Raw genomic sequence first — 22,892 nt, forward strand, 5'->3', positions numbered from 1 at the left:
GTTTTATGTCCCAATGGATAGTATAGCTACTCTTCCCTCTCCGGGTTGATTGCACTGAGAGTAAGGTTTGATTATTACCTCTTAATGCTCTCTTCCTCTCCTTCTTATAATAGTATTTGTCCCCTCTCCTTCCCATACCCTTTTTGTGTGTAATAGTACCTATTTTTCTTATTCACTCAAGTTTCTCTTGGTGTCCCCTGCTATTCATCCCCTCTTTCCCATCCCCCATGTCATCTTAGATTATTTAGTGTTCCACCCTCACCCTGTGAATTATTCTTCTGATTACTATAATATTGGATACTATAATAGTGAATAGAGTTCACTACAGAGAATTATACATAACATTTCTCTACATAGGAATACAGATAATTAGATCTCACTGAGGCCCTTAAAATGGCAAATTTAAAAATTATAAGTTTTCTTTCTTTCCCCTCCGTATCTTATTTATCTTTTCATGTTTCTCTCGATTTTTGTGGTTGGATATCAAACTTTCCATTTAGCCCTGGTATTTTCTGTGCAAATACTTGGAATTCTTCAATTTTGTTGAATGTCCATACTTTCCACTGGGAATATATAGTCAATTTTGATGGGTAGTTGATCCGTGGTTTTAGGCCCAACTCTCTTGCCTTTCTGAATATCGTATTCCAAGCCTTGCGATCTTTTAGCGTGGAGGCTGTCAGATCCTGTGTGATCCTGATTGGTGTTCCTTGATATTTGAATTGTCTCTTTCTGGCTTCTTGTAAGATTTTTTCTTTTGCTTGAAAGCTCTTGAATTTCGCAATTATATTTCTGGCCGTTTTCTTCTCTGGATCGAATGTAGCGGGTATTCTATGAATCCTTTCAATGTCTATATTGCCCTCTTGTTGTAGGACTTCAGGGCAATTTTGCTGAATAATTTCTGTTAGTGTTGAGTCCAGGTTTCTATTAATTTCTGGTTTTTCTGGAAGACCAATTATTCTCAAATTGTCTCTTCTAGACTGGTTTTCTTGGTCTGTCACTCTCTCATTGAGATATTTCATATTTCCTTCTAATTTTTCAGTCTTTTGACTTTGTTTTATTTGTTCTTGTTGTCTTGAGAGATCATTAGCTTCTAATTGCTCAATTCTAGCCTTTAGGGACTGTTTTTCGGCTCTAAACTTTTCGTTTTCAGCTCTAAACTTTTCGTTTTCAGCTATGATCTTTTGGTTTTGTTTTTCAATCTGGTTCACTTTGCTTATCAGTTCATTTGATTTCTGAGCCTCACTTTCCAATTGCAAGATTCTACCTTTTAAACTGTTATTTTCTTGCCAGATCTCTTCCATCTTCCTCAGAATCTCAGTTTTGAACTCTTCCATAGCTTGTGACCCGTTTTCCTTATTTGAGAAGGGTCCGGATGCTTGTTTGTTCTCCTCCTCTGTTTGCTCGGTTTTCTGGATTTTCTCTGTGTAAAAGTTGTTGAGTGTTAAAGACTTCTTTTTCTTGTTGTTTATCTTTCTCTTCTGAACTTCCTGAGTCTGGGTAGCCATCATTAGCCCAGCAGCTTCTCAGCTTTATCCTTGCGCTCGGGGTCTGTCTGCGGTCCTTTGGCTCCTGAGGTCTGAGTTCTGGTCTTTTCCCAGGTTAAGCCCCCTGGTGGACCCCCTTGCTTGATCCTCTGCAGGAGGTTCCCTTACAAGTCTCAGGGCGCTGCTTCCACAGTCGTACACTGGTCCATGCTGGTTCCCCACTCAGGGTTTCAGAGCTTTAGCTAGTGGCTGTGTCTGCCTCCACCCACGCCTCCGCCCGTGTCTGCGCTCTGAGCCAGCGTTTTGCGTCCTGCGTCCACTCTCTGCTCCCGTGCTCAGATTTCACGTGCGTTCTTTGACTTATTGGGGTCCCAAATCTTGCTGCTCTCAGGAACAGGCCCCAGAGCTGCCAATGACTCGATGGGTGCCCCAAACTTGCTGTATTTCTTTTTAACTGGTTTCGGCGCTATAGGTGGTGTGTGTGGAGAGGGTGGGGGTGGGGTGGTTGCTCAGCCCGCAATTTAGTGAGAGCTGTTTCACCCCTTTATAGCATGGTAATGCCCCGATTCCACGTACCTTCCACGCTGCACCCTGTTGTGGGGTTCCTCTGTTCATCTGGACTTGTTTTTATGTCCCCTTGAGGAGTTTTGTGTGTATAGGTCAGGAGAGGTTAAGAGCTGCCTTTTACTCTGCTGCCATCTTAACCCGGAAACCTACCCTTTATCCAAGAAATACATTTTTAAAACAAAGACTTACACAAAACAAAACTGAAGGGATAGAAAAAAATTACTTTGCATTAAATAAATCCCAAAAAGCAAGAGCTGAAATCACACTATTTGACAAAACATAAATCAACATTCAAAAATAAAAAAAAGGACAAAGATGCAATATTACACTGAAAGGAACCTTGGACAACAAACTGCTATCAGTAATGAAATTATGTTCTCCAAATGCCTTACAGTTAGTAAGGTATAACTGGGTGGTACAGTGGATTGTGTGCCAAGACTGGAGTCAGGAAGTCTAATTGTCCTGACTTCAAATCTAGCTGCAGGGGACAGCTAGTTGACTCAGTGGACTGAGGGTAAGGCTTAGAGGCAAGAGGTCTTGGGTTCAAATCTGACCTCAGACATTTCCCAGTTGTGTAACCTGGGCAAGTCACTTAATCCCCATTGCCTAGTCCTTACCACTCTTCTACCTTAGAACCAATACACAGTATTGATTCCAAGATGGAAAGTAAAGGTTAAAAAAAAAAAAACAACCTGGCCTCAGACACTTCCTAGTTTTGTGACCCTGGATGAGTCACTTAATGCCCCAGTTTCCCCATCAGTAAAACAACCTGGAGGAGGAAATGGAAAACCATTCCAATATCTTTTCCAATAAAACTGCAAATGGGGTCATGAAGAGTCAGATGTGACATAAAAACAATAAACACTAACATCTGTTTAACTTTTTTTTGAAAAGATAAATAAACCTGATAAACCTTTAGCTATTCTGACTAAAAAGAAAGAAACAAAATCAATAAAATAGGAAATGAGCCAGGTGAAATCACAACAAAACCAAAAGACATAAAAAGAATAATCAGAACATATTATGCAGTTACTTGCTAACAAAACTGAGAATACAAAAGATAAAGAACAAGGCATTCAAAAATAAAAAAACAAAAAACCCGAACTATCAACCAGTAAGTAACCTTAAATAACCCAATATCAGAAAAACGATATATCACCTACCTGTAGTTGTGAGAGATGTATGATTTATTTCTCTTATAATTTATTTCAGTTAACCTTTTATATTAATGTCATGTATCCATTTAGAATCTATTGTCGAATGTGGTATAAGGTATATTGGTCTAAGCTTAATTTCTAATGAGCTGCTTTTTAGTTTTTCCAGCTATTTTTAAGAAAATAAAAAAATCAAATATAAGTAATTTATGTGTTCCACTTAGTCAAACACTTAATTATTGATGAGTTCCATTGTTTCTGATTCTTGTATGTGAAGTTTATTCCCCTGTTCTTTTTCTATTTTTTTAAATGATAGTCAATAGTTTGATGATTGCTACTATCTAACACTTTCTGAGATCCAGAAGAGCATTCTCCCTTCATTGTTACTTCTTTTCATCATTTCTCATATTTGTGATCTTGTGTTTCTCCAAAGGAATATTGTTATTATTTTATCAAGTTTCTATAAAATATCCTTATGGCAATTTTGTTGGATTACCACTGAGTGTAAATTACTATTGGTATTTATCATCATTTTTATTACATTGTCTATCATAGCCTAGTCATGAACACTGAGTATTCCTCTGGCTATTTAAGCTGTTCTTTATTTCTTTAAGGAGTACTCTGTAATTTCATCTATACAAGTTTATTTCTATACATGTGTATGTGTGCTTTGTCCATCTCCAGATATTTTTTTCACATTTTAGTTATTTGGATTGAGATTTCTCTTTCTATCAATGGTTTTTGAGTGCTATTATTATTGTATAATAATGCTGTTTTATTTTTGAAATTTTATTTTGCAGCTTGCAACTTTGCAGGGGAAGCCTCAGTATCGTTTTGATGTACAGTTCTCTTAGTGATTTGGAGCATTCTTTCATGTGGTTGTGAATACTTCTAAATCCTTTTAAGAACTGTTTATCCATATCATTTGACCATATTAAGTAATCCCATTTGGACTTACCTACTGGGGATACCTATTTATTGTGTGTATACATGTGTATGCATACTTGTGTGTGTGTAAATTGTTTATACAGTATATCTTGCTTTTTTGGCTACAACAACTCCTGAAGGCCATTCACTCAAATGTAAATGCGGCTGTGATTTGAGTTGGTGGAATAAGTCCCAATACTGACAATATCATAGTATTAATTGATGTATTTATTGAATGAATGTGTGCCTGCTATGTATAAGGTAATATGGTAAGCATTGTGGAGAATTCATTCATTCAATAAATGTTTATTAAAGACTATTATATGTGAGATCCTTTATTAGGTACAAACATTGGCATAGCACAGTTTTAAGGAAGGAGAAGAAAAGGAACATACACAAATAACTATGATGCAGAGGAGATTAAGAAGTCTGTCCACTTGAGACCAAGAGTTCTTAGCTCAGGACAAACTTTCTTTTGAAAAAAAATTGATGGCTGTATTTCAATATAATTGGTTTCCTATGAATTTTATTGTATTCATTTAAAAATATCACTTTGCAAAGAGGTCCATAGGTCAAAACAACATTAATAGCCTTTGTTCTAGGTATTTACAATTTGGATGGAAAGTTATGACAAATAAACTACATTAGAAAGTAAAAAAGGACAAGTACCAAATAAGTGGAATAGACAATACTTTGAAAATTCCTAAGAAGGAGAGTTCATTTGAGGAGAGAATTCTTCTGAGGTTATAGATCTAAATGTTACAGAGCTAGAAGGGACCTCAGGGATCCCCTCATTCAATATTGTCATTTTAAAATGATGAAGTTGAGACACTGGGAGAGAGAGAACTCATGGAGGTAGGCAGTGTCAGAGGCAGGATTTGGACACCAATTCTCTGATGTTAGCATCAGTTCTGCTTAATGCTGTTGCCACAATTTCCTCATCTCTAAAATGATCTGGAGGAGGAAATGGTTTTTTTACCCTAGAGAAAGGAATGCTTCCTTTTCCTTAAAGAAATCTTCCTAGAGATTGTAGAATTTGAACTGAGTCTTAAAAGATGAGTAGAATTTTTCAGTGAGACAGTAATAGGGTGGGCTTAGAATGAGCGAAAGTCCTGATGTAGAAAAAGCACAAGATGAACTTTGAAATCTGTTGGCCAATGGGACTGAAGTAAAGGGTTCCCTTTAATTGTGTAGTTAAAAGATGGTTTTTTATCAAGTAGCCAATCAGTGGAAGGATATATTTTCCTGAGCTTTATAAAGAGAATTTTGAGATCAAAGACATACTCATAAATGAAAACGGTGCCCTTGATTATATTGTGTGTCTTTATGCCTTACTTCACTTCTTAGAGGGATATGTGATCTTTTCCCTTGGGCAATAATAATAACTAGCATTTATATAGCATTTTAAAGTTTGCAAAGTGTTTAACAAATATTATCTCCTTATATCCTTGCAAAACTCTGAGTTTTTTTTTAACAGATGAGGAAATTGAGGTAGACAGAAGGTAAGTAATTTAACAAATGTTAAATGAGCCATTTCTAGCCTTGTAATTTCAGCAATTTGGGATCATAAAATCATTGGCCTAGAACTGGAAGGGACCTCAGAGGTCATCTAGTCTGATCTTCTCCTTTTACAGATGAAGACAATGAAGTCCAAGAGATTAAATGACTTGGTTCTAATTTCTACAGTGCAATAGAAGTGAGGTTATAGCCTGATTAAAGGATAATCTCCCAAGAGAACTCCCAGGGCCACATAATGAAAAATACTATCCACTGCCGTGTAAAGAACTGATGGTGTCTGAATGCAGATTGAAGTGTACCATTTTTCACTTTATTTCCTTCAAGATTCTTTTCTTTTCTTTTTTTTCAAACCCTTACCTTCTGCCTTAGAATCAATATTCTGTAATGGTTCCAAGGCAAAAGAGTGGTAAGGGCTAGGCAATGGGGGTTAAGTGACTTGCCCAGGGTCACACAGCTAGGAAGTGTCTGAGGCCAAATTTGAACCGAGAACCTCCCATCTCTGGGCCTGGCTCTCAATCTACTGAGCCACTCAGCTGTCCCCAAGAGTATTTTCTTGTGTGTGCAAAATGCGTCTTCTTTCACAACATGATGAATATGGAAATATGTATTACATGATAGAACATGCATAACCTATATCATTTTGCTTGTCATCCTAGGGAGGGGAGAAAGGAAGGAGAAGGAAAGATTTCAGACTGCAAAATGTCAGAAAACAAATGTTCATAATTGTTTCTGCAAGCAATTGGAAAAATATAAATAAGTCTTGGAAGGGAAAAAAAAATCAGCATCTTCTCCTGCCCCCTTCCCTGAGCTGAGAGATACAGTGATCCAAACCCCATAGGCAGCCATATGGCCTCATCCCATGCATTAAATTCTTTGAGTTCTCCAGCTCCAGGCTGAGGGAAGAAGGTAGAAACAAAATCATTATGTCTAGCTCTGGTTTTTAAGCTTTCCCAGAGGTCTGAGATTTTAGCACAATATCCAGCCTCATTGGACCATTAATACCAGGAACGTGAGAATGGCTTGTACCCTTAGTCAAGCCCCTGAATGCCAGAGCTAAGCCTGCTCTGGGTTGAAAATCGAATGGTTAAATGTTACTTGCAGGTTATTAAAGATTCTGCTTACTTTACAATGGTCTGTTAACAGCTCTAATGTCTTTAACATGTGCAGCCTATTGACTTTTAAGTAACGTTTTATTGAAGTAACTGCCGTGCTTATTAGGCAGTAAGATTTACGCTTCATTTTCAGTCCCGAGTCTGGAGTCCAAAGGAGGGAGTGGGAGGCCTTGCTTTAAAAGGTGAGGTAGGTATGTGGGGAGATAAGAGATGCTCAGGTTGAATGGGACCATATGTATGGCAGGAGGAGTTTGAAGAGTCGGAAGGTATTCTTGTTCAAGGAAAAATCAAGTTCAGCGCCAGATGAAATAGGACAGACAGAAACAATCCATTCCTCACTAATGGAAATACAGTTTGGTGGGGAAAATAATTCTTGCAGATGTGGTTGGTGTGAATTATTTCTGTCATGTTTACATTCTATTTCCATTAATATTAGGGAATCGAAGCTTTTCTGGAGAGGAAAACCCTTGTACATTTAAGCCCCAGGAAACTCAGTGGGGCATCTGAATGTTGTAGGCTCCTTTTACTTTGGCATTTGGAAATTCAAAGAATTGTGTACATTTGGTATCTCAGCTCAAATGCAACCACTGTCTTCTCCTTTATACTCCTTGATCCTCCCTCCTTTATATTGCCTGTCAATAGCAACTCCCTCTCGGACCTCACATAGTATTTTTGTAATTTTGTAATGTGCATATTATATAATATGGTACATTGTAATTATCTGTGTTTGTATCTTATCTCTCTCACTTACTGTACCCATCTAGAATGGGTAGGAGGGAGGAAACAATATCTTTAATCTCTTGGTCTCATAAATTGAGTTTCTCTGCACAAGAAAAACATATGATTTATCACTTGGTTATATGGGTATAGGATGTGGGGTTTTGGCTTTAAAAGATTACTCTATTATAAAATGAATAATATGGAAATAGGAATTGAGTGATAATACATGTGTAACTCAGTGGAATTGCTTTCTGGCTCTGGGAGAGGGGAGGGATAGAGCATGAATCATGTAACTATGGAAAGATACTTAAAAATAAATAAACAATAAAATAAAATAAAATATAAAAAATAAATAAATTGAGCTTCTCCCTTAATGCCTATCACAGTGGTCTGAACAAACAAAGCATTATTTAATATACATGTAATTGTGACTGTATGTCCTCCAGTTAGAACTGACTGAATAGAAAATTGGAAGGGATCTCAAAGATCATTTGTTTTAAGTAATACCTGGGCAAGAAAAATATCTACAATAGTCTGACAAGTGGTCATCTAGTCTTTGTTGGAAGTCCTCCAATGACAGGCAACTCACTACTTTTGGAGCTGACCCCTTACTTTTTTGGGCAGTTTTCATTGTTAAGAGCTAAATTCTTCTGGGAAATTTCCATTCATTGCCTCAAACTCTGTCTTACAAGGCCAAGAAGAAAAAACAAAACAAAACAAAAAACCTAGTTTCAGATTCATATAATAACCTTTTAAATGGTGAAGCAAAAATTATATGCGCTAAGTCTTTTCTTCTCAAAGCTAAACATTCCAAGTTATTTTAATCAGTCATTGAATGGCATGATATTGACTCCCTTCCCTATCCCAGTTGCCTTCCTCTAGACAAGCTTCAGTTTATTAGCATTCCTCCTAAAATTCAGGGCCTCATGTAATACATAATATTCCAGTTGTGTTCTGACAAGGACATACTGACACTTCCTTTATTCTAGACTTATGCTTGTATTAATGTATCCCCCAAACACATTAGATTCTGAGGTTATCATGCCATTGTATTGATTCATATGGAGCTTGTGGTGCACTAAGATTTCTAGATCTTCTCTCTCATTTTTTATTTACATCATTGATTTTTTTTTGAATCAAAGTATAAGATTTAGTATTTATCCCCATCCAATTTCTTTAAAAAATAATTTTATATTATCTGTTTTTTCATCACCTTCATTTTTTACTATATCCTTCTCTTTCTGTCCAGTGAGTCATGCCCTGTAACACCCATAATCTCTTTTCTTTATGCAGAAAATTCAGGGATTCACTTTCTAATGGGTTCTGCAGAATTAAGTTTGGTCATTATAATTATAAAGCATTTGTGTTTGGGTTTTGTTGTTGATGTTCTTTCCATTTGCACTGTTGTAGTCCTTGGTTATGTTATTTTCCTAGCTCTACTCTACCTACTTCTCTCTACATCAGCTCCTGTGCCTTTCCATACTCCCCTTACTTCATTGTATTCATTGCTTCTTGTGGCTCAGTAATATTACATTATATCCGTACTCATTACCACAATTTGATAGCCAGTCAAAAGATATCTACTTTTCCCTCCTTATTCTTCACTACTACTAAAGTATTGCTATGAATATATTGGAATATATGGGACGTTTCTTGGGATATACCTTGTGCTTTCAGGGTATGTGTGGTATGTGCAGGGAGGACTCGTACCTCTGGGGTGATGGTTTTCCGAGCCCTTTTCTGGGCTGCTCGTCCACCTTTGGTGTCTACCTGTCTCCTAATTCTTATCTGGGACTCCAAAAAGCTTTAGCTCTTAACAGATGGGCTAAACCAGGTTGAGGGTAATTGACAGACCTTGAATATATTGGTTAGGGTGATATCTACCCCAAGCATGGGAAGACTTCTCCGGTGGAATGGGATGAGAATGGTCTTTTCCAATGGCTATGAAGGCTGCTGAAGCAAATGTTGTGCAGAGGCTAGAGCTTGGTCAGACATCAAAGATGCCGAGGTCATCTACTGAAGCCCAGGCCATCACCAGCCATCTTAATTTTTGTCTTGACACGACTTCAATGACACTGAAAGAGAGAGTGTAGTTGACAATTTTGTGGCACTCTGCCTCACTTAAATCCAATTCATGAGCAAGTCATCATATCATCCTGTGTTCTCATAGGTCCTTTTAAAATGAAGGGCACATGATTATTGCTTACAATGGCATACAGTATTGAAATTTTAATCACTTTCTCAGACTAGTTCCAAAATGTTTCCCAAACAATCAATCCACAGCTTCATCAGCCTATCTTTCCGTAGCTATTCCACCAATGATGATTTCTACCTTTGGTCAACTAATTCCCAAATCCCTGGGAATTTTTCAAAATGCCAGAATTGTCTTGATTTGCATTTCTCTTACTTTAGTGATTTGCAACAATCTTTCATACGATTATTTTTAGTTCACATTCAATTTAATGTTAATTAGATTAAATCCACTCAAACCTGTGAAGATTTTTTTGGTTTCCTTCTCAATCATCCAGTAGTTTATTCTCCATCCCAATGATATATCATCTTAAAAATATGAAAAGATTTCTGTCCATTTCTTCAAAACAAGCCACCTATAACCATGCTAAGCAGAATAGGATTAAAGACAGATTACTGGTGTATCCATTAATGATTTTGCTCCAAGCTGACCATAAACCAGTAGTCATCCTACTTTAGATTGGGTCCCCTGACCAGTTCTGAATCCACTTAATTCACTTGTTCACAGCTCTCCATTGTGTCCACAAAGATATCACATTGTAGTTGTTCAGTTGTGTCCAACTCTTTGTGACCCTATTTGGGGTTTTCTTGGTAAAAATGCGGGAGTAGTTTGCCATTTCTTTCTCTAGCTCATTTTGTAAATGAGGAAACTGAAGCAAATAGGGTTAAGAGATTTGACCAGGATCACACATCTTAGGAAGTGTTGAAGATGAAAATTCCTGACTCCAGGTTTGGCACTCTATCCGCTACCACACCAGATATCATAGACTATTGAAGGCTTCACTGAAATAAATCCAAGTTTACTTTGCTTGTGTCATTTCCATGATTTACTAATCTATTATAAAGAAGAAACACCTTTTCCCCTTTTGGTATTGTATAACAATTTGTTGGCATCTCTTATAAGGTAGTTAGGTGGTACAGTGGACAGAACTCTGTACCTAGAGTCAAGAGAACTTGAGTAAAAATTTGGTCTCAGGTATGTATTAACTGTGTGACCCTGGGCAAGTCACTTAACCTTTGTCTACCTTAGTTTCCTAAAGCACAAAATGAGGATAATATCTATGCTTCCCAGGGTTGTTGTGAAAATAAATAAGATAGTATTTGTAAAGCACTCTGCTAAACTTAATGTTAGCTGTTATTATGCAATATCTTACTCTTTTTCTGTATTAATTATTATTTGCTTAAGAATAGTACTTCTCCACTAAACTATAAACTCTACGAGGACATATTGCATGTCTTTCTGGATCATCACAGAAGCTCAGAGTTGACCATCCATCCAGACTTTGTCTGAAGACAGAGTAAAAAGAAAACTGTTACTTCTGATGCAACCCATTCTGTTTTTTTAAACAGTTCTTATTATTAGGAGATTTTTTTTCTTAAATTAAGACAAAATTAACTTCTTTGTAACCTTTCCTCATGGCTTGTAATTCCATTCTCTAGGGGCAAACAAAAATAAAAAGATAAAAAAATCTAATCCCTCTTCAAAATGTATGCTCTTCACACCAAAGGTAACTGTCATGTCCCCCTTTGTGGCTTCCTTTTTCCAAACTAAATAACTAATTTAACATCTTCTTCTCTATCAGAACAATTTTCTGTACATTTTTGTTGTTGTCATTTAGTCATTTCAGTCATATCAGACTCTTCATGACCCCATATGTGGTTTTCTTGGCAAAGACACTGGAGTGGTTTGCCATTTCCTTCTCTAGATCATTTTATGGAAGAAGAAAATTAAGCAAATGAGGCAAAGCAACTTACCCAGGGTCACACAGCTAATGTGTATCTGAGACAAGATTTAAACTCAGGAAGATAGATAAGAGTCTTATGGATTCCAGGCCTTGAGCTCTATGAGCTGTGTCACCTAACTCTCCTTTCTATACATAGTAGGTATCATATACATATTTGATGAATTGAAATTGATGCATGAAAACAATCATAAAGAAGAATGTAAGAAAATAATTATTTAGTTTGCATAAATTTCTTTGATTTATGAAAAGATTAAGCTCTCTGAAATAAAGTCTTCTTAGGACACTTAAAATATTACTTAATTATACACATAATGTTTCAGAAAAAACTGCTGTGAAAAGTGAAACATAATTTTTTTCCCTTGTGACATTTCCTTTATTGATTAGTATCTGAATTTTAGGCAAACAGGCAAGTCTATTTTAATGTTCATTACCCACCATGATCTATTGAATAGTGGCAAGAATATAGATTTGGAGTTGGAGAATCTGGGTTTAAATCTTGATTCTGTCAATTAATACTCATGTGAGAATCTGAGGAATAATTTCATCTTTCTAGTTTTCCATTCATCCTCTGTAAAATGAGGAGGTTGGACTAGCTGACTTCAAAGGTCTCTTCTGGCTTTAAATTCTATGATTCTCTGAGCATTTGAAATAGGAATCCACCAGAGAGTTGTAAAGAAAAATAGATAATGCAGCATGAATGAGATCAAATATTTAGATGACTCAGTCAGGAAATCTATAGAAGAGTAGAGTTTGTGGAACACAGCCTTAGTGTGGGTGTGACTTTGACTGTTGGGATGAACTCGAGATTTTACAGTCCAGCCTACAGAAGATGTCATATTTCTCATCTCATTTTATGACCTGTGACCTAGCACTAGCAAGAACACCCGAGAGCAAAAGATAGCTTTCACATAACTTTTCAAGACAAAAGATAATGTAGAGATGTACTTTTATGGTAGAAACTAACCAAAAGATAAGAATCCACATCTGAATCTGGGCTCGTGTTATTTCTTCTGGGGTAGAGATATCATCTTGCCTTACTTGAAAAATCCCATTACCCATATTTGAACTGATGGAAGATGACTGTCATAGTCATGGGACTTAAATTACCACCTTTTTACCATTCAAAAACCTTGAGAAATGGACTAATATATTCACAACAGGAGAAAAGTGCCAACAGAAACAGATCCTGTACTGGTTCCCAAACAGGATGACAAAAAAAGTCCACTCAGACCACACACAATTCTTCTGCATTGCATGTGGGCTCCTGCAACATGCACAGGCTGGCTTTGCTCTAGCTACATAACCTGCAGAAAGGGAAATCTTTAGCCAGAGATGCAAACACTCTTGCCACTTAATTAAATTTTGCACTTAGCTCAGCAACCCAGAATTTGTGTTGGTTAAAAAAATGAGATCTTTCTTCTATGCTGTTCAGTCTCTGAGTAAAGATTTCTTCTGAAAAAAAGAAAGAAAAAAATTAATTTAGGACCACAAAATCAAACACTTTAAAAGTACACAGTCCCATGACATATATTCAGTGGCGCTTCTCTCAGTTTTAGTTTTAATTTCATCTGCATCATTAGCCTTTAAAAAAACTGAAGCCTGAGATGGAGATAATTGCTGATTTTGAGAAGACAGTAAAAACTGAAATACACTTTGGAAAAGTTGTTTCTAGCATATTGGATTATGGAAATAGGACCTTTCTATTAGATAATGAAAGTCTTGAAACAGCAGTCTACTGAAGGAAGTTATACTGGAGTCTCCTCTTGACCTTGCTTGGAGCAAGACAAGAGAATCTAAGCTAAGGTGACTAAAATGTGTTTCTGCTTCAGCTCCCTCTAATCAAACACAAGTCCCAAAGGCACAGGCAATAAAAATCCCAAGGTTTGATGTACCTTATTCCACTCCCTGATTAATTGTAAACATACTTCACAGCATACACTGAAAAAAAATTTCTTGTCAGCCTTAGAAGGCTTAGCCATTATAAATTCCAAACATAACAGCACCTCTCCAGGAGGTTTTCTCAACTCTGGTTAATGCTTTAGTCCCAACACCTTTAATAAAATCAAGGTGACAGACCATGAAAAAATGGACTTCAGCCCTCTTAGCAAATCTGATACTGTTGCTGAAAGATGCCTCTGGGCATCTGTGCAAGTCTTCAATAGAAGTGATGGTGCTGATGCTGGTAGTGGTGATGGCGGTTGTGGAGGGTGTGTGTGTGGGGCTCTGGATCAGGGAAACTGAAGGCTGGCTTCTTAAGGACAATTGCAGACCTTTGATATTTTAAACCAGTTAAAACACTGAAGTTCAGTTGCCATGCATTCACAGAGCATGTGGCAGAGTGTCATTTAAACATAAAATTTATTTTCCCATTAAAACTAGATTTTTTTTTTCCTGGAGGAGGGGGAAACTGATTACATGTTAAATGTGGTTTCATAAATTAACACTAGAGGAACATGAAGGAGTCTGAGAAATAGGCATGAAATTTTTTTCATGCCGTAGTCCCCAACTCACACTTCATCAAACACCAAGACCAGACACCGAAAATACAAACGGACAATTTCACAGTTAACTTAAAAATAAATTGTCAAAAAATGTTAATCTTTCAGCCTTTTTCAAGTCCTTTATAACATAAAAAGAAGATATAATTTTGTAATAATTTGGACAGGAATTGGGCAAAAATAAATCTTAAATCATTTCAAATACTGAGGGAGACAAGAGATTTAGAATCAGCAAGCTGAGTTTTATCCTAGAAAAGAAAATGTTCAAATTCATCTCTTAAGTCCTTATGCTCCCTTGTTTATATTGGCCAAGTACCACATGATAAGTATTAGAGCATCTTTGACATATTTTAATCAGTGTTTTCTTAAATGGATCCTGGCTTTAAAAAAAATTCCCTCCATGTTGCAGTAGCTTTCTGAAAAATTCCCCATGTGTAATGGAGGGTTGATCGTACTGCACTCCAAGGATTTCAGAATGTCAAATAGCTTGAGCTGTTCCCAAAGCCTTATTACAACTAGGCAGCAAATCAGGTTTGATGTGGCATATGGCCAAAATAAAGTGATCACAAAGAGAAGAATTACAAAAAGATTATTTACAGCTTGGAAATGGATAGTTTTGCAGAATCTAACCTTCCCTGGAAAAAGAAACAAGGGCATTACCATTAAATGGATATAATAGAATTGCTTTCTTCTTATGACAGTACCATGTGGGGCAATTAGAGAAATGACTGCCAGAAAGACATATGTAGAAAAGAAAATCAAAAGGATAAAATGAATGTGAATAAAGTCTTATTAAAATCATGTTTATTATCTATAGCTTTGGAAAGATCAGTTATTACCACTGTTGGATTATTTACAGTTTTAGTCATTGTGGCTTTATTTCATTATTTTATTAATCATTATTTTAGAGCATGTGCCCATTGACTAGAGAATGATTAAAGAAACTTGTTCAGGAATGAAATGGAATATAACTGTGCTATAAGAAATGATGAGAGTGAAGACTATAGAGAAGTATTAAAAGACTTCTTTGAACAGAAGTGGTGAAATAAATAAAACAGGAAAAATGACTTATGTGATGACTATACATAGAATAGAATGAAATTGAATACCTTGTAATTATATTGACCAAATTGGGTCCCAAAGAAGAGATGAGAAAATGTATTTCCTCTCCCTTTTTTGTGGAAGTGGGAGACTGGGTGCAGAATTTTACATATTTTGTCAGAGGGTTTTTTCTCCTTTTATTTCTTATTCAGTCTTATGTGGGATATCTCTTTCAGTAGGAGAGTGGAAAGAAATACATAGGTCAAGAGATAGGAATAAGGATATAAATATAGATGTATGAATATATAGATATGTAGATATATGTATATGTGTGTATTGGTTAAGGTTATATAAAAACAAGACAATCCACTTTAACATAGAAAAATTGTCCTAATGAAATATGTAGCAAAAGCAATTGTTTTCTGTTTGAAAATAAAACAAGAAAGAAATACAGCTTTCTTTCTTATTACTTAACAGTATGTAAGATTCCATTCCAGTATTTAATATTCAGCAGGAGGAATTAAGAACATGCATGGTTAGTTCAAAACAGACTTTATTTAAAGCTATATTATATGAAATTAAGTCTATTTTGTACATGTTATCTAATAATAGAATTTTGTGAATGTGTTACTTCTCCCCCTTTCCCTACTCCTAGCTTCAACACCATGCTGTTGTTGGCGGGGCTGGGGGGGTAGGGGGGACTGGGATTCATGTTCAGCTGTTGGATAGGTAGAATGACCTCTGAATCACTGACTTTCCAATTGTAAGATCCCATAATTCTAAGAGTTTAGATGTTTGTGCCCACAATTTCTATCATCTCTCATTAACTAACTAGCAGTGGGGCTTGGGGAGGAGTTGGTTGATGGAAGTAAAAGGAAAATTCAAGCCCTAGACTTGATTGTTGTGTTGTGATTTAAGGGAAGTAGGAAGGGAGAAATGGATCTGATTTTTTTTTTCTTATGTGTGAGCTGAGTCAGTGCATATGTTATTTTTTCTGAATGTGTCATTTGCTATAAAGTTTCTAAGCACATATTTACAAAATAACTAGTATTGATATATCTTTTTACATCACCCAAATTTCTCTCTCTGTATCCCTCCTCTTTGCCCTTCTCTAGAGGTACCTCACATAACAAATAATAAAGAAAAAAAGGATAAAAATTTTATCCCTAATTTTATCCCAGATAAAAATTTAACTAACATGATCCATACAATGGAAAAAGTCTGAAGATATATGCATTATGACATACCTGTGGATCATCAAATCTCTGCAAAGTGGCAGAGCAAGATATTTTCTCAAATTTCTTTTTTGGGGTACCAAAGTTCTTGTAATTTTGCAACATTATTTGGTTTTGGTTTTCTTTCCATTTCCATTGTTGTAGTCACTGTACATGTTATTTTCTTGGCTCTACTTACTAGACTTTGCATCAGGTCATGTACATCTTCCCATTCTTCTCTGTCATTATCATAGTCATCATCTCTTCAAGCACAATAATAATCCATTCCATTACTATACCACATTTTGTTTAGCCATTTCTCAACTGATAGGCTTAGTATATCTTAATAATAAAAATGTGATGTCATTTCTATGCAAAAGGTCTTCGGAAATAAGCAAGACTAAGTAATGTTTTCTGGATTGAATTCTTCCAAGTTTTGGGAAACTTCTCTTTTAGTTTCCAATCCCCTCCCTACCTGGATGTTGGTTCATACCTTAAATGACTTTCTGAAGTACAGGTTTCCTTCTATTCAAGAATAAACTTCAAAAAGAAATATAGAGTTATACTAGTTTCATTAGGAGGGCAATATCCTTCACAATTGAATAGTGGCACTAGCCCTCAACAGGGACACAAATCCCTTCTGATTTGGATGATGATAAGATCATATATAGATTAGAATGAACCTCAGAGGTCATCTTGCCCAAAATTCTCAGTTCACGGATGAAAAAACTGAAGGTAGAGTAATGACATATCATTCCCAGAGATGTTTACATTTTAATATGGTATAAAATCTTAATCAGGGAAGCTAGGTGGCTCATTGAATGAAGTCCCGGGCCTGGAGTTGAGAAAACTAATTTTCCTAAGTTTACATCTGCTCTCAGACACTTATTAGGTGTGTGACCTTGGGCAAGTCACCTAATCCTGTTTGTCTCAGTTTCCCCATCTATAAAGCTGGAGGAAGAAATGGCAAACCACTCCAAGACCTTTGCTAAGAACACTCCAAAAGTGGATGTGACTGATCAACAAATGCCATCACCACCACCACCACCACCACCACCACCGCCACCACCACCACCACCACCAACAACAACAGAAAACAAACCCCTTAGTCTAAAGGGACTCTAACTGCAATGTGTCAAACATTAGCCAGCAGAAGGAAAGGCATTTTCAGGGGATTTTGTTGGGGTAAGGGTGAGAAAAGGGATGGAAGAATGGCTTTTACCAGGCTCTTAAAACTGCCCTGTATAAGTAGCCTCTATTCCCTTATCACATAAAACCATTCCTGGTTAAATTTTTAATGGTAGTGAGTGACCAATAATAATTACTAAGAATTAAATGACCAGGTTCTCTCTACCTCCTTTTACTATGAGCTAAAAATTCCCCTTCCCCAGTAAGCCTTTTCTGATTCCCCTTAATGCTAAAGTCCCTTTTCTCTTTTTGACTTTTTTCAAATTTATCTTGTATATAATTTACTGTTCATGGTTGTTTCCTTGTCTTACTCATTAAATTGTGTGTTCTTTAAAAGTAAGGACTTTCTTTAACCTTTCATTTCATCCCAGCATTTGTTATAGTGTCTGGCACATAGCAAGTGCTTAGTAAATGCTCATTGTTTGAAAAAAAGAGAAATGATCATGAGTGCACCTGAGGCAGCCAAGGAATAATGGATAGAGAGCCAGTCTAGAAGCCAGGAATGCCTGGGTTTGCAGCCTGGGTTTGACAGACCCTGGCTTTGTGAATCTGAGCAAATCACTTACAGGCTAGGTGGGTCAAACTCAAAAGAAACTGGGGCCACTAATCCATATATAAAGATCCTTGGGGCTGAACATTGAGTTGGTATTAAAATGTAATATTATCCATATTTTATTGTATTTTTATTTATTTTGTTAAATATTTCCCAATTGCATTTTAATCTGGTTCGACAGACAGCAATTGGGAGTGTTGCCAACCTCAGGCAGCCCACAGTTTTTGATCCCTCTTTTCCAGGCAACTCTTTAAGACAAGAAATTTCAGGGCTATTCCCTATGCCTGTCTACATTTTTTGGTATGCCTAGCTAAGAGCTCCCAACAAAGTAATGCAGAATTATGGGGAATGGACTTTGCTTTGAAATGAGGTCTGAGGTTCTAGGAGACTCAATGCTTTCTGCTGGGGTGAAGAACTGGAAGCCACAGTTTTCCCTCCCTCTTCCAAGGAGAGTTGAGAAGTTAGTTGGACTGAGCTCTTGAGAAGGGAGGTAAGGGTTAGAAGTTTTCCCATTTGTGTACACCTCATTCTTCTTGATTATCTCCAGGAAGGCACTGCTCTAAGCTGTTTGCTTTATTCATTAGCTGTTTTATTTATTTCAACTTTATTCTGAATTTCTGGTCTTGATTTTTTCTTAAAATGACAGCCTCACTTTGGACAGCTGCAATAATCCACTGAAAGCATACAAATGAAAAATAATTGCAATCCACTTTAAAAGCAAGTAGACAGGATGTTTATCATCTCTAATCCACGTGCCAAACTCTCTTCATCTCTAGGTGCAGAGGAAAGCTAGTGAAGGAACTCACTGGCTTCAAAAGTCATTAATGTCAACTTTTTTGAAAAAGAGAAAGTGACAGATTTATTGACACAAAAGATGTCGTCAAGAAAGACAGGTTCAGCCCAAGCAGAACCATGGAGCTATTTTCTCTCTGTCTCTTTCTCTCTGAAACTTTCCATGGACATTTTCCCATAGAGTTCCCAATTATTGCTATTTTCCTCTCTTCAATCTGTTTCTATCTTTTCTACAATATGCTGTCTGATAGTTCCTGGTTTCCAGCCCAAATAGGATTGCAAAACCTATTTGCAAAGTCCTTGAGAAGACTTATAGATGAAAGAGGATAAGTAAGGTTGGAATTGCTGGCCTGGGTTCCTGAGAATCTGGCCTATTGTCTCAAACCCTTTCTACATGGATTGTTTAAAGAAATGAATCTGTCTGGCATGTTAGATTTATAAACTGATTTTTTTCCTTCACTCCTTTTTTCCTTCCTTAACTACTCCAAGGCCTTTAAGAAAAATGTACCCACAAAGAAAAGAAACAGTAAAAAGAAACCAAAAAAACAAAAAACAAAAGCCCTAAACTAAAACAAAAACACAAATAACCAGAGAAATATAACAGAAAACTTCTTTGATACTAAATGCCCTATTTTCCCTTTGTGTAACATCATTATTAATGGATAGGATGAATGTTCATAGGAACAGCAGACAAATCATACAATGGCCTGGAGTGCTGGACTCAGAGTAAGGAAGACCTGAGTTCAGATTTGATTTCAGACACTTATTAGCTATGTGACCCTGGGACAAGTCATCTTAATTGTTATTTGTCTCAGTTTCCTCAACTGTAAGATGGAGATAATCATAGTTCCTACTTCCAAGCATTCTTGCAAAGATCAAATGGGATAATACTTGTAAAACTTCTAGAGATTAATTGCTACATTAAGTAGGCACTTAATAATACTCGTTTCTTTCTTTTACATCTTTAGTTAGAAGGAGCCTTAAAGATCAATGATTCCCACCTTCTTGTTTTACAAACTAAGGACTGAAGAAATTGTGACTTGTTCCAAGACACACAGAGAATAAATAAATGACACAGAAAAGATTTGCTTCCAATCCTTTGACTTCATAGAATTCTTGAGTTACTGAAGGAAAAAAAAATATCTTTTGGATTTTGAAATGGCAGCTTTAGCTTACATAAAAGCATCTACCCAGGACTTTTTCCATCATGGAGTAGTCCTTATTAATATCTGTAGCCCCTGAAGTTCTTTGCACATGCTAGGTACTCACAGAAATAATGTATGCAAAGGACTATATAGACATAAAAACATACGTTGTTGTTGCTGTATTCCTTCTCATATTTGAATGAATCCAGAAACATTTGGTTCCTAGCATGCAGCTAGCTCTTTACCTGCAGAACTCTTTCCTTGCTTACATTTTACTTATTTCTCTCTCTTTCCTTCTTACAGGGTTCAGATAGGAATAATCCCAGACAAGTGACAATCCTCTTATTCTTTCATGTTCAGTGGTCAACAGACCATTGTTCAGGTAGAAAAAGTCATATATATCTACACACATAAATGTATACACACATATTTGTATGTATGTATATATACATACATATATATCAATTGAATAAAAAGGTTGGGCTGTAAGTTTATCTTCTGCAGACTCACTGAAAACCCTTCTGGGAAAACTCTAGTAGCAGGCGGGAAGATATACACCTCATCCTGTTCCCACATGGTTTTGATTTCCTCTGCTACGTCTCTATATTTTGAGAGCTTTCCATTCCATACAGTTTGGTATGGTGATGTCTATTAAAAACATTTTCTTAAAGTGTTATAGGTCAATATTTTGTCCAAAGGATTGTGGGTAACATATTTTTATTTTTTTTCCTATGATGATGGTTTGGTTTCAGTGTAGTCTATCTGCTGAATTTTTAAGGATATTTTGGTATTGTTGTTGTACATTTAGTGAATTGAATAAACATCTCCCTCAAACTTTTCACTTTGAAAATTCTGCTTGGGATGGGGGAGGAGGAGCACTTACCCTGTGCCAGGCAATTTGCTAAGTGCTTTAGAAATTTTATCTTGATTGATGCTCAAAATTACCCTTTGAAGTAGGCACTATTATGATGCCCATTTACAGTTACAGAAACGGAGGCTGAGAGAGAATAAGTGACTTCTCCAGAACTACACAGCAAATAAGCACTTGAAGCTGGATTTGAACTTAGGTCTTTCTCCCTCCAGGTGCCAATGTTCTATTCACTTTGCTACTTAATTTTCTCTAAAGGAAAAGGTATACCACCTCCACTAACACTTACCTCCTCTCTGTCTCTCCCAACTTGAAGAATGGAAAAAGAATCTGTGGAGATGAAAATGGAGGGGAAAAGGAAGGGATGCCACCAAGAAACCAAATCAGAGAAACATTCTAGTGTCTTCCAGGGGAAATAATTTTCACCCTTGAGAATGTAAATCCTAACTGAACCACATTAGAACTCATCTAATTCTCACCTTGCTGAAACCCCAACCCAGTTTCTCCCCTACTCAAATTTCATATCAAATTTCATATCACTCTCCCTAAAGGAAAAAAAAAGGCTTCACAACAGACTCTTCTGCTTATTATTTTTGGAAGGTTTAACAGATCCTGCTCCAGTACAATCTCTTGCAAAGGAACAATATACATGATAACTACTAATCCCACTCTGAGGTCTGAAATAAGTAATTTCATTAGAAAAAGGATCAGAACAAACAAAAAGAGTAAAGTTTGTTGCTTCAAAAGGATTTCGGTGGGTGGATATTGTTTATTTTTCTATGTCTCTCCTCTTCTCCCCCCCCCATATTTGTTAGTCATTTAAATAAATAAATATAATAATAATAATAATAATAATAATAATGGATGGGGCACGTTACTTTAAAAGATAAACTGTATGAAAGTGGAGCTCCCAAGAACTGCTACAAACATTCATCCACTAGTGATTGGAGAGAAAATAAATAATTAGAACTTCTGGAGTCTTTTGTATATTCAGGAAGCACAAATGCTAATTTTAGATGCCCTCAATGAAGAGGATTAGGTGGAAGATTAGAGGAAGCTTTGGGTTCTTGCTCATTCCCTCACTGACCATGTGGTGGCAGTCTAAGGCACCATTTTGGCTTCCACTTTTTAGAGTTAGCAGCACGGAAAACGCTTGATGTCTAACCTGGACATTAAGCCGGCCTCATTTTGCTCCAATAATTTTTTTTCCCTCTTCCCACTGTACAATCATAGTATTTCAATAAAAGTCTTTTTTACCATTCACCACTATCATGACTGAATTGGAAATCAGTCGGACGTCTGTAGTCTGCTTCCACAAGAATGTTTGCACAGGTGATTGAAATAAAGGAACTAGGCGGAAGAAGTTGAGTCCCACGGTCCTAAAAATAGCAACCCACCGAATCATTTCAAGTTCCTACCAAAGCTTCCACCTAAATTTCCCCTGAAATCTTTTAATTATGAGAGAAATATAAATGAGAGGCAGCAGCAGGGCACTTAGTAACTGCTGAATGGCTGAACATTTCTTCATTCCTTTATTTATTCAACAAACACTTATTAAACACCTACTACATACAGTGAGGCAGGAAAAAATCTAGAATAGTAGACTGCAGCTGCCCTTGGAGTCTAGAATCTTGGGTTGAAGCTCTGCCTTTGATATATACTGTGTGACCAGTAACAAGTTACTTAAATGTTCTCAGCTCAGTTTCTAATTCTGGAAAATGAGGTTAATAATTGCATTTACCTCATAGAGTTGTAAAGATCAAAGTAGGTAACAAGTGTAAAATATCATGGAAATCTTAAGAGAACTATATAAATGAACTATATAAATTAGCATTGTTGTTGCTGTTATTATTCCTTTTTGTTTCCACGGGCAGGTCACTTAACCTTTCTGTTTTCCAGGCAACTCTTTGAGAAAAGATGTTACAGCTTTGCATTTGGGGAGGCTTCCACCCTGGAAGTCATCCATTCTGATGAAATCACATATCCAACCCCACCTTAAAAAAATTAAGATAAAACCTACCCTTAATACGGTTTTTCTCTTTCCTTCCTTCCTTCCTTCCTTCCTTCCTTCCTTCCTTCCTTCCTTCCTTCCTTCCTTCCTTCCTTCCTTCCTTCC

The sequence above is a fragment of the Gracilinanus agilis genome, chromosome 4 (genome assembly GCF_016433145.1).
Source record: "Gracilinanus agilis isolate LMUSP501 chromosome 4, AgileGrace, whole genome shotgun sequence".
In the NCBI taxonomy this organism is placed as follows: Eukaryota; Metazoa; Chordata; class Mammalia; order Didelphimorphia; family Didelphidae; genus Gracilinanus; species Gracilinanus agilis.